The following is a 12,793-nucleotide window of genomic DNA, read 5'->3' as shown; positions in this document are numbered from 1 at the left end:
GCTTGTTTTTTCTCATTCTCTTGACAGTATCTTTCATTGAGAAGTGTTTATTTAAATGTATTCCAGTTATCAATTCTTTCTTCTATGAATGGTTACTTTGTTGAAAATGTTGTATTTAAAAGTCATCACAAAACCCAAGATCATCTACATTTGCTCCATCATTGTCTTCTAGGAATATCACAATTTTACATTTTACCATTAAGTCTGTGATTCACTTTGTATTAATTTTTGTGAGGAATGTGAGATCTGAGGCTACATTCATTTTTTTATGTGAATGCCCTGTTTCACAAACCAGCACCGTTTATGAAAAAGACTATCATTATTCCTTTTTATTACCTTTGTTTCATTGTCAAAGGTCAGTTAACTGTGTTTACATGCATCTATTCCTGGGTTCTCTATTCTGTTGCATTGATCAATCTGCCTATCCTCTCACTGAGACAAATTGTCTTTATTTTTGTGACTTTTAATAAGTCTTGAGGTCAGATAATGTCTGTACTTTGATTTTGTTCTTCTCCTTCAATATTATGTGGGCTTTTCTTGGACTTTTGCCTCTCCATATAAAATGTGGAATCAGTTTCTCCATATATACAAAATTACTTTCTGGAATTTTCACTTTGACTGCATTAAATCTATAGATCAAGTAAAGAACTTTCACCTTGACAATGTGGAATCTTCCTATCTATGAACATAGAATATCTCTCCATTTACTTAGTTCTTCTTTGGTAACTTTCATCAGAGATTTGTAGTTTTTTTTAATATAGACCTTATACACATTTTGTTACATTCACACATAAGTACTTCACTTTGGGGAGATGTTAATATGAATGATACTGTGTTTTTAATTTCAAATTTCACTTCTCCATTGCTGATATAGAAAAACAACTGACTTTTGTTTATTATACTTATATCCTGAAACCATGATATAATGACTTATTAGTAACTGGAAGTTTTAGTTTTTGTTGTTCTGTTTTGTTTTGCGGGGAGGGTATTTGTTCTTTTGGATTTTCTACATAGATGATTGTGTCATCTGTGAACAGAGACAGTGTATCTCTTCCTGTATCTTCTGTAGACCTTTTATTTCTTTTTCTGGTCTTATTGTATTAGATAGGGCTACTTGTACAACATTGAAAAGCAGGGGGAAGAGGGAATATCCTTGCCTTGTTTCTGATCTTAGCAAAATTCTAGTTTCTTATTATTAAGAATGATATTAATTGTAGGATTTTTTTGTAGATATTCTTTTCCAAATTGAAGAAGCTCCCATCTCTTCCTACTTCACTGAGAGTTTTTTTATCATGAAGGGATGTTGGACTTCGTCCAGTGCTTCTTCTGCCCCTATTTAGGCAGGCATGTCATTTTTCATCTGAGCTTATTGAGTTGATGCATGACATTAATTCATTTTCAAATGCTCAATCAGCCCTGCCTACTTGGTATAAATCCCCCTTGGTGTGCATTCTTTTTATATGTTGTTAGATGTACATTTGGTTTGCTAATATTTTGTTAAGGATTTCTCTGTCTGTGTTAATGAGAGATACAGATCTGCAGTTTTCTCTTTTTATAATGTTTTTGTTTGGTTTTGTTATTAGGGTAATGTTGGTCTCAGAACGAGTTGGTATTCCTTTTGCTTCTAGCTTTTTCTGAAAAATATTGGGGAGAATTTATGTTATTTTTCATTAAATACTAGATGGAATTCACCAGTGAATCCATCTGGGACTGGTGCTGCTTTGAAAAACTATTAATTGTTGATTCCATTTTTTTCCACAGATAAAGTTTTGTTCAGTTCGTCTATTTCTTCCAGTGTGAGTTTGGGCAGATTCCTAATTTTTACAAAATTGGTTCAGTTAATCTAGGTTATCAAACATGTCGGCATAGAATGGCTCATAATATTCCTTTATTATCCTTTTGATGTCTATAATTATATCTCCTCTATATTTCTGATGCTAATAATTTAAGGTTTTCTTTTTTTCCAGTTAACCTGACTAGAATTCTATTGATTTTATTATCTTTTCTTAAAAATGAGATTTGGTTTTTGTTGATTTTCTCCATTGATTGCCTGTTTTGATATTGTGAATTTCTGCTCTATTTGTATTATTTCTTTCTTATGCTTATTTTGGATGTCTTTCTACTTTCCTCGGGTGGAAGCATAGATTGTTGATTTTACATCTTTCTTTTCTAACATATACAATTAATGGTCCAGGTTTCCTTTAAGCATTGCTTTCATTGCTTGCCATTTTTTGTTGATAAAGTAATATTTTTATTTACTTCCAAATATTTTAAATTTTCTTTTAAGATTTCTCTTTGACCCATGTGTTATTTAAAAATGTGTTGCTAAATCTCCAAATATTGGGGGATTTTCCAGCTATAAATCTGTTGCTGTTTTCTGCATGGCCAGAAGGTAACCATTGTATGATTTACATTTATCTAAGTTTATAAAGGTGTGTTTTATGGCCCATCATGTGCTCCATTTTGGTGATTGTTTTATATGAACTTGAGAAGAATGTGTATTCTGCTATGCTGTATGGGGTGGTCTACAAATGTCCATTACATCCAAATGACTTACGGTATTTTTTAGTTCAACTATGGCCTTGCTCATTCTCTGCCTGTTGAATCTGTTCTGATAGAGGGATGTCAGAGTCTCCAACTATAATACTGAATTTATCTGTTTCTTCTCGAACTTCTACAAGTTTAGCCTCATTTGTCTTGATGCTCTGTTACTGGTGCATTGTCAAGTCTTCTCAGAGAACTGACCCATTCATTATTGGGCAATGCCATTCTTTATCTCTGATAACTTCTTTTGCTATGAAGCCTCCTCTGTCTTAAATTAATATGGGAACTCCTGGGCTAGGGATGCAGCTCAGTGGTTGAGTATCCCTAGATTCAATCCCCATACAAAGAAAAAAAAAATTTTTAAAGTATGGGAAATCTTGCTCTCTCTTAGTGTTAGCATGATGTTCTCTATTTGTTGCCTTAGTTTTGTGTTTCTATTCTTGTCTTCCACATGTTTTCTACCTTCTGTGGTTAAAACTGAATATTTAATCAACTAGTTGATTCTGTTTCTTCTCCTTTTTTAGCAAATCAGTTATACTTCTCTCTTTTTTCCTTTTCTTGTTTTTAGTAGTTGCTGTAGAGTTTGCAATACATTTACAACTAATACAAGTCCACTCTGAAATAACACAATGCCACCATACCATGTCACAGGTGGTATGAGTACCTTATGACACCAAAGTATTCCAAATTCCTCCCTCTTGTCCCCGTATCATTGCTGACATTCATTCACTTATATAGTCCATATGCATCAATACATTATTGCTATTATTATTTTGAACAAAATGCTCTCTGTTGGATTATTTAAGAGGTAGACCAATAAAAGTTTTTCTTTTACCTTCATTTATTCTTTCTCTAAAGCTCTTCATTCTTTTCTTCATGGGTTTTTATTTATTTATATTTTTAGTGACTAAGTTAACTTATTAACAAGAAGACTAATGGAAACCACTTGGGTCTTTCTAAGTCTTTATCCTTCCTTGATAAATGTAGGGGAGAAGGAAATGTAATTACTAATATCCCTTCCAGTTCTCTGTTTTCAGCTATTTCAGTTTCATCTTTTTCCTCTTTTATTGCTTGCAAGAGTTGCATGCAGAATTGTTAATTAAAACCCATCCACACTGCATCCTACCGTTGTCTAGCATTTCCCTTGTCTGCTCAGTTCCCTTGCTCTCTCCAATCTGCCATCTGCCAGTTTGCTGACTTGGCAATATTTCCACTCCCCATGTGCCAGTTTCACAGACTTGCAGCCAGGCTTACAGCTCCTTCTGCATGGTTTTGGGGTCTTGGCATAAATAGATCCAGGAAAGCCTTCCAACCTCTGCAGTGTGGCTGCTCCCCTGTAAAGCCAAGCAGCTCCAGGCCAGCACCATTTTGGCCCATGATTATAGTTGAACTCTCTGTGACTCAATTTAGAAGTATCCTATTTGTATAGATCAGTTGAAATTAATGGAGATGAGAAATATGAAAAAAAACCTAGTTATATGACTTCTTGAAGTTGAATTCTGAGTTACAGAGGCTGCATTATTTAAAATGGATTTTAAAATTTAGCTGAGATAAGCACTTGAGAATTGAAAAGTAGAAAAATAAATCACTTAAACCCCTAGCTTTCCCTTTACCCTTGCCAAGGCCACATAGATGGTTCTTTTTTTTTTTTTTTTCTTTTTTCTGTTACAGCCTCACTGACTTCTCAACTCTTGAACTGTCTTTCTGTTTTCCCTACACATCTTTCTCCTTACAGTGTGGAATGTCTTGCTTCCCCACCTCTCTCCTTCATTCTTTTTTCATATCTATCTAGGTTTTCTATTATTATTAATTCGATTACTTTTAGATATTTTAGCTTATTTTTTTGCCTGAGCATCTTCTCCTAATCCCATAGGTATTCTGAGAATGACAAGGGTGAATTCTTTCAGGAAAAAAAAAATGGGGACTAAATCAAATGAAGGAAGCAGCTGCCATGAGAGGCTTGATTCTGTTTTCATCTTCATGGAAAGATGTAGTCAAAATCCTTAGGAGAGTTGGGTACAGTGGCACATATCTGTAATCCCAGCAGCTGAGGAGGCTGAGGCAGGAGGATTATGAATTCAAAGCCAGCCTCAGCAACTTAGTGAGGTCCTAAGCAACTCAGTGAGCCACCCTGTCTCTGAATAAAATACAAAAATAAATAAAAAGGTCGAGGGAGCTGGGGATGTGGCTCAGTGGTTAAGTGCCCCTAGGTTTAATGCTCAGTACCCCTCAAAAAAAAAAAATCCTTAGGAGACTTGGGACCCTTTCCTAAGGAGGAATGATGGAAATATTTTCGTGTGTGTGTCTGTGAGTGTGTCTTAGTAAGTTGAAGCGCTTTCACAATATTGACAGCCTGATATTTTAAGCACATGATCTCAGGTTACTTGCTTGAGTACAAAATATACATTGAAGGGTTAATCGGCTCCACTTATGATCCACGTTTTTCTATTAGCCTGTAGTTCTCCTGATATATCCCTTTAATTTCAGGAGGATTGGGTGTTACTTTAATCAAGAGACAGTCTGGTTGAATTTTATTTTAAAAACAAATCATAGTGTCATTCTCTTCTTTAGTTGTTGATTATTCGACATGTTAATTGTTTTTAGTTGTAGATGGACACAATACCTTTATTTTATTTGTTTATCTTATGTGGAGCTGAGGATCAAACCCAGTGCCTCACACATGCGAGGCATGAGCTCTGCCACTGAGCAACAGCCCCAGCCAAAATCTATATATTAATTTTTTTATCCTCTGTGGAAGGCTATGGTGAGACAAAGTCAAATCATAAAAATTCCCCTCCATTAAAATAAACACTATATGCCAAGCACCATTCTAAGCAGTTTACACATATTTCTTTGTTTAATCCTCACAATATTCCTAAGCGATAGATACTGTTCTGATTCCCATCCCGTAGATAAGGAAACTGGAACTCAGAGAGGGTAAGTGATTTTCAGGGCCACATAGCTAATAAGTAGTCAGAGAAGAATTTAGGTGGTCTGGCTTGCAAATCTCAGTGTTCATCCTTCTAAGCTAAGCTGCTACTGAGATGGTCGGAAATGAGCCTCGTCAAAGCAGCCCAAGGAAGGTGGACAGTGCCTCATAGCAGTTGTCAGAATGGAGGTGTTCCCAGGTGGCCGTGGGCCCTGAGGATGCTCCATCACCTCTGTAGGGTACAGAGGGCAGAGAAACCTGCTAAAGGGCGTCCCAGGCACTACGAGAGGGACAGGGCTTTTAAGGCAAAAAGAGAGCAGAACCAAGTGAGCAGAGTGGGGAGAGAGGCGTGGAGAGGATACCGGTCATGGGAAGCCTTGTAGCCAAACCAGAGAGCAGGACATTACAGGGCGTCCCTGAAGGACACCCTGCACACAGATTCAATGGTAAGATTCATACTGTAGAAAGACAGTTGGCATCTTTGTAGAAGTGGTTGGCAGAGGGGTCAGGCAGGAATGAGGAAGAGCGATTAGTGGGTAATTGCAATTAGCTGGAAGAGTGTGAGAAGATTAAAACCTCAGGCCCTGCCTATAGTTCTGGCTTTCACGCGTAGGTGAATGATAGCAGCTCAGTGTGCAGGGAGACAAGGTTGTGAAGGAAGACAGGTAGGGAGTTTGATTTTGGATTTCTGCATCAGAAATGCCACAGTCACCAAACCATGGCAGAAGAGCCAGGTCTGCAACTCAGAGGACATCGGAGTGTCTGGGAGGGCTGTGGATCTAGGCAGTTTAGGCAAAGCCACCCCAGGGTGGAATGAGGAACCCAGGCAGCTGAGGGTGGAGGATTGGCAGTGGGATAAAGCAGCAGCTGTGTGAGAGCAAGGAGGGAAGGAGCCCAGCGGGGATCCATCTTACCAGCCAAAACAATTCCCAGTGGCAGGAAAAAAAAACAATGATCTAAATTCCTGCCAGAGGTAAAATAAGGAGTCCTGGTGGAAGTTCTGTGACCTTAGGATAGTGCAGTGGAGAGAGCAGAGAGGCCCAGACCTGGGGTGACCGCGCCCGCTATGGTGAGAGGAAGCAGGAGCAGCTGTGTCGAAGGCTCTGAGTGACAGTGAACAGGATCATCAGCCAGCCAGGTTCAGATCACAGCTCTGCCGCTCACGAGTCTTCTGATCTTCACACATCGTACCCACAATTTTCTCACATCTAAAGTTCATAGCGTGTATCTCAATGCATATTTGTGGATTTAAGTGTGACACAATATGTAAGGAGATTTTACTTCATACACACACACAAAAATATATATATTGTTAAAGTGAACAGTTTTTTTTTTTTTTTTTTTTTTTTTAAGTGAACAGTTTTTTTCTCTGTAATTTAAATCCTCAAGTGTTTCTCTTTCCTTGAACACCATGTAGGGCAAATAGTTTAATATTGGGCCATTAGGCAACTCCAGCAGCTAGACTGGCTTTACGTCTTGCCTTGTGCTGTGTTGTACATCTGGTCCACGGTTTGCAACTCTCCTCTGGGGCCTGCTTTGAAGTCCTTTTGAGGGAACTCATGCTTCAAATGACAGCCCTGAAAGAGAGACTGTACCATGTATATGTGTTAAATCAACAATGGAGGATGAAATTTCATTCAATTTTTAAATTTTATGCTATTTTAATTCTTTGGAGAGATACAGATTGTTTACTGTTTATAATAATTCTAGCTGATATAACTGATTTTTAATAAACTCCAAAAGCAGTGGATTAAAACAACTTTAGCTGTGTTTTGCTTATGTAGGAATCCACTTTGGATCCTCCTGGTCAGACATTTCTTCTCTGAGCAGTGAGGTGAAGTTCAACCCATACTCCATATTTATTCTAAATTATTCTCAAGGCCACCAAAGGATATCTCCATTGCAGCCATTTAGAAGAGGAAAAAACATGCAGAGTAGATGGGATATGAGAGGGTGCTATGGGCCAGGCTCAAGGTGGTAGGTCATCTATTTGTACACTCAGGAGGAAGAGAAAACTAACTTAGTGAAGTCTTTGCACAGTGTGTAAGTCAGGTGGAATAAGCGCATACTTTTACCTTTCCAACCACACTGGAACTAACCATGCAGAGTTAGTTCCACTTTGCAAATTCCTTGTTAGTCTTCTGAGGACTGTGTAAAAATCAGTATCCTTTCTCTTGCCCAGAAATTGTGGAAACCTAAGCAGAGACAACCACAAAGCTTTTGGCAGACCTAAAAGTGGAAGATAAGTTCCTTGACCTTTTATACATGAGTTAGGAATATGAGTTCCTGAGTCACATTAGCCTCCTAGGGCACAGACACAAAAAGCAAGGGCTGCCTTGAAATTCAGTATTATTGACATTGGAGTCAATGGCAGTGTAGTCTTGTCTAGTTGGTAATTATACATAATGAGTAAGTTTCTGTAAAGAACTGCTAAAAGGAAAATGTACGATAAAATTACATAAAGGGAAAAGATATTTTGCTTTGTATTTTTTTTACTAGTAAAATATCACACACACACACACACAAAAAAAAAAAAAAAAAAAAAAAAAACAGAAAAATATCTGCAGGAATCTTTCCCAAAGAAAAAGAACAGCACGTCCCACAGCTTGTCAAGATCAATAGCAATTTCTTGAAAGGGGGCGTATTGCGTGCTTTGGGGGATATGGTTAGAGGCTCTGCTGACCAGGGAGAATCAGGAGGGGTGAATAGACCCAGATGGCTCTCCATCTGCAGTGGCCTCAGAAATGCCAGAGGGCAATCCAGTGTTTCTAGCACATTTTCTTTTCTGGCGTGCGAGGCAATGGTGTTTGTTCCCTATCATCCCAAGGCTGGCTTCACCCTGGGAGATCACAAACCAGAGAGCCCACTACCTTCTCTAGCAGTTCAGACAACCTGGCCTAACAGGCAAAAAAAAAAAAAAAAGAGAGAGAGAGACAGAGACAGAGACAGAGAGAGATTTCATCAGGACAGACACTAAGATGTAAGACAGAAGGAACAGACTCTCACCCAGTTGTGGAAAAAGTCAGGAAGGAAAGCATGTGGTCAGCTGTGAAGATGCGACAGTGGTGGGGTACGTAGCCACCAGAGCCATAGTGAGTAGGTTGGCAGCCAGCGGAGACCTTTAATAATGTCTGTGGTCTATAAATATGTGCATTCGGTCTGCAAACCCATGGCAAATACTAGTGAGGAGGAGAGGCACTGGCATAGGAGGCTCCCTGACTGTGATCCCAGCCATGGCTACCTTCTGGCCAGTCTCTCCTAGCACCATACCCACTGGAGCATCAAGACCAATGGAGAAAACATCCTGTGCTCTTTCTCCTTCCCTGTCTTTCACTGCAAGGGTCATGGAGAGGGTGCTAACAGGTCATGCTGAGCACCTACAACATGCCATTCACACAGGGGATCATGGTACTGGACACAGGGAATAGCAATGAACAGGACTCGAGTCCCAGCCCCCTGAGAGCCTGTAGTTTGTTCATCAAAAAGCCCCTGAGATGCTGAAATAATGTCTACCCATCAGCTCTGAGTGAGGACTTGGGGTCAACAGAGATGTCACTTCCTTGCTTTCCTGGAGGTCCAAGTCAAAACAAACCCTGAGCAACTTTCTGTATCAATGTGCAATTTAATGTTGACAAACTGATGAGCTCATTTTTAATTTTGTCTCCTACTTAACAACTGTAGAATTAGTTCCAAATACATTGTTCTCTGCTCATTTATAGCAATTTGTTCAAATAAAACTGTGTTCACATAAAGCCGTGGGGCATCTGGACTTGAATGAAGTTTTAAAGTCCAAGGCTCCAGGAGGCTAACTTGTCCACCTGGGCTGCTGGCATCCAGTGAGTTTATCCAATTCTAGTGTTCACTTGTGTCTTTGAAGAATTTTACATTCCTGAATGACACATCTGTGGTCCGCATTTTACACGAAGGACTTAGTCTTTGTTTGTGAATGGCCTCCTTATGGATACCATGGAATACGCAGTGATTGTCTTTTATAATGTAAGTATCAACAAAAGCCAAATCCTGAGTTGAATGGCTCTTCTTCACTGCTAGATGAAGACTTTGACCTGCCTAACAGTTACTTTTCAGAAACACTACAAACATCCTTCAAACATTTGTTACATGCTTGGACTTTCCCAGGATGCACATGATATGCATTACTGAGTTTCGGTAAAACACTGCTTTCTCTTTTGCCTTTTCAAGTGAGTAGGCATTCTAATATGCGTTGTAATGTAACACTGCTTTCTTAATTTTTCAGGGATTATTTGAAGGTCAGAATGAGCAGACATGAACCTTCAGAGAGTGACACACACTCCCTCTTCACCTTACCCACTTCGAATTATTTAGGACAGAGGCATTTCCTTTACTGCACAGCAGGTATTTCTGAAAGGAGAGTTAATGATTACAGTAAAATACATGATGTACCAGCTATTGGCACATGCATGTCTGACTGCAGATAGTACCAAGCTCACAATGCAATAACAAGATGCTGCTAGTTGCTCCAAGGATTGCAAGACAGCCACTGTGATGAGTAGGGAAACCATTGCAAGTAGAGCATTACCCTAGAATTAATTCATGCATCTCTTCCACTTATCAGCTTGCTCTTTTATTTTCTCCTTGGGCTGACCTATAATTTATTTCATTGTATAACTTCAATTTAGATTTAGGCTTATTGCAGGACTATCCTGTATCTCAAATGAATGAGTCAATATCATGCAAGTTTTCAGATGTTAGAGCAAGAGGAGGGGTAACCAAGAATCTCTTCCCATGCATCTTGTATTTTGTTTTAATAGTATCAATTGGGTACTTGTTACCTAATCTTTCTGTGTTTTTATTTTCTCAAGTAAAATATGGGAGTTGAGCTATAGGATTTCAGGTATTTGTTTCAGCTCTAACTCTGTGCTTTTAATTACCACCTTCTGAACAAGAAGCAGTAGTATTTCTGTTTATTAATTTGCAAGTCTTAGATTAAATGCCTTCAAATGTTAAGTGATTTGTTTTACACTTGTATATCTTCAGCCCCTCCTTTTTCTCTTCCATTACATAAATTTAAGATGCTTCTGGTCATATCAGTAAACTTAATAGTTCTTTTAAACAACAGAATTGCCTACATGTTGGCCAAAACTCCTTGTATTCATCTATTTTATGTTGCAATAATAAAAACCCTGAGGCTAGGTAACTTAAAAATAAAAAAGGTTTATTTAGCTCAAAGACATATAGGGTAAACATCAAGGCCTCTTGTCCCAACCCCAACACACTATGTGAATAACATCATAGCTAGAGAACATTAGGAGGGAAGGATCAGAGAGAGCAAGAGACTGTGTGGTAGGACTTAATTTATCTTGCATTAAGCCCTGTCCTTACAGTCCCACTACCTTTTAACATCACTGGACTGAGGACCAAGAATCCAACATGTGAAAACTGGGAGACATGGTCAAACCATACCCAAACCACAGCAGCATTATTAAATTCATAATCACATCTCTGTAAGTCTCTGGTATTAGATAATTTCAAAAATGCTTACATCAGGATCCATATATGAGAATAGATCACTAATCCATTAATTAACTCATACTTGTGAATTAACTAAAAACTACTTACAGTATTATTATATTACCCTTAAGAGAATAAAATTTCTTTTAATAGTTTTTTTTTTTATATATAAAGCCAGATTACTATATTTTCCATAGCAGTCCTTCCTCCTCCCCTTCCCTTTTTTTAACTGAAGGTAAGAAAATGTAGCTTCTCTGGTGTTAAGTTACCCAATATCTTTAGATTGATTTATTCAGTGGTATTTTGAAAATGAATTGGCATAAAGGGTAGATGGGAATAATGAATCATTTTATTTATGACCTTTTTAAATGTTTTTTGTAGTTGTAGGTGGACAGAATGCCTTTATTCTGTTTGTTGATTTTTATGTGGTGCTAAGGATCAAATCCAGTGTCTCACACATGCTAGGCAAGTGCTCTGCCACTGAGTTATAGCCCCAGCCCTTTTATTAATGATCTTTAAAAGCACTTTTACTTAAAGTAGGTGGATTCAAAGGATCTTTTTAATTGCTGACCCTTAGAGTAATTTTTCTCAAGATTATCCAAGAAAATGTATGTGCATTAGTCCACTTTGCATCAACAAGACAAAATACCTGAGATAAACAATTTGTGAGGAGGATAAATTGTTTGAAATTTTGGCCCCTGGTTTGAGAGATTTTAGTCTGTGCTACTGAACCCTGTTGCTCTAGGCCTCTACTGTCACAGTGTCATGGTGGGAGGACTACACATGGCAAAGGAGACATGTTTACCTCGGGGCAGCCAGGAAGCAAAAATATGGGAGACAGGAAGGGATGAGGGTCCCAGTAACCCTTCAAGGGCACACACCCAATGACCTAACTTCCTTCCACGGGGTGCCACCTCCTAAATGTCCCGCCAGCTCCCAATAGTACCATGCTGAGCACCAAGCTTAACACAAGGGCCTTGGGGGGACATTGAGATCCAAATGATAACACTGTACCTTTAGTGAATGTGGCTTTAAATTTTGTTGACCATTTGCATCGAAAGCGACTGGTACAATTACTCACCACTTCAACCCATTATACTGTGAGTTAGCACCGCTGCATCTCAAGGGAGGTTTCGTGATTAATCTTTGTGAAGCAGATTTCCTCCGTGGCATGGAGCTGGCTGTCATTCAGTCCTTGTGAGCTGTGCAGAATCATGCTGACTGGAGATGGGTAGAAGCAACTCCCCATTTTAGAACGGAGAGGAAGGCCTTTCTGTTAATTTCTGCATTTGTTTCCATCTTCCCATGAAGCACTTTATAAACCTGTGAAGATAATGTCACTCTTGATGGATTGGCTGATAGCTCAAAACTGAAAAACATGGAAACAATTTATAGTTTTTGTTTAAAATTGGCCATCCTGTGTTCACACGAACACATATTTGGGGGTATCATGTCTTGAAATAACAGAGTTTTCTCAGTCACCTGCTGGTGGCATATTGGATCTGACCAGTTAATTCTAGTCTGTGCTGAGTGTGAGTAAACCTTGATCTCCACAAGCCTAAGGTGCAGGGAGTTTATGCTGATATTTTTACATGGGTTATGTTAAATGGCTTGGACATTCTGGCATGGAGAATACGTTTCTTGGAGTCTTTTGGCTAAGAATTTTTAAAGTGCATCAAAGAAACGCCAAGTATTGACAATCCTGTTGGTATGATAGTCCATTCTAGAACATTGGTTGCTATTCCTGCCTTGAACAAATATGCAGTGGATAGGTACCTGGTGGAGGCCCATTTTCCTGGAAGCTCGTCCAGGGCTGATTTTATAGACAGG

General features: G+C 38.7%; 1 protein-coding gene across 2 annotated transcripts in view; it reads left to right on the top strand.

The window, feature by feature from the left end:
• Chrm3 (cholinergic receptor muscarinic 3) overlaps positions 1-12,793 on the top strand; it is a 192,078-nt gene that overhangs the window by 86,172 nt on the left and 93,113 nt on the right. The window contains exon 1 of one of the 2 annotated variants that reach the window (XM_026413003.2): positions 9,791-9,847. The exons of the other annotated variant lie outside the window; for it this stretch is intronic. The gene's annotated coding sequence lies outside the window, so the exon portion shown is untranslated. Of the gene's footprint in view, positions 1-9,790; positions 9,848-12,793 lie in introns of those variants that run through there. 2 annotated transcript variants of the gene reach the window in all.

The sequence above is a fragment of the Urocitellus parryii genome, chromosome 9 (assembly GCF_045843805.1).
Source record: "Urocitellus parryii isolate mUroPar1 chromosome 9, mUroPar1.hap1, whole genome shotgun sequence".
NCBI classification, from domain to species: domain Eukaryota; kingdom Metazoa; phylum Chordata; class Mammalia; order Rodentia; family Sciuridae; genus Urocitellus; species Urocitellus parryii.
This window is presented reverse-complemented; position numbering and strand designations above follow the sequence as displayed.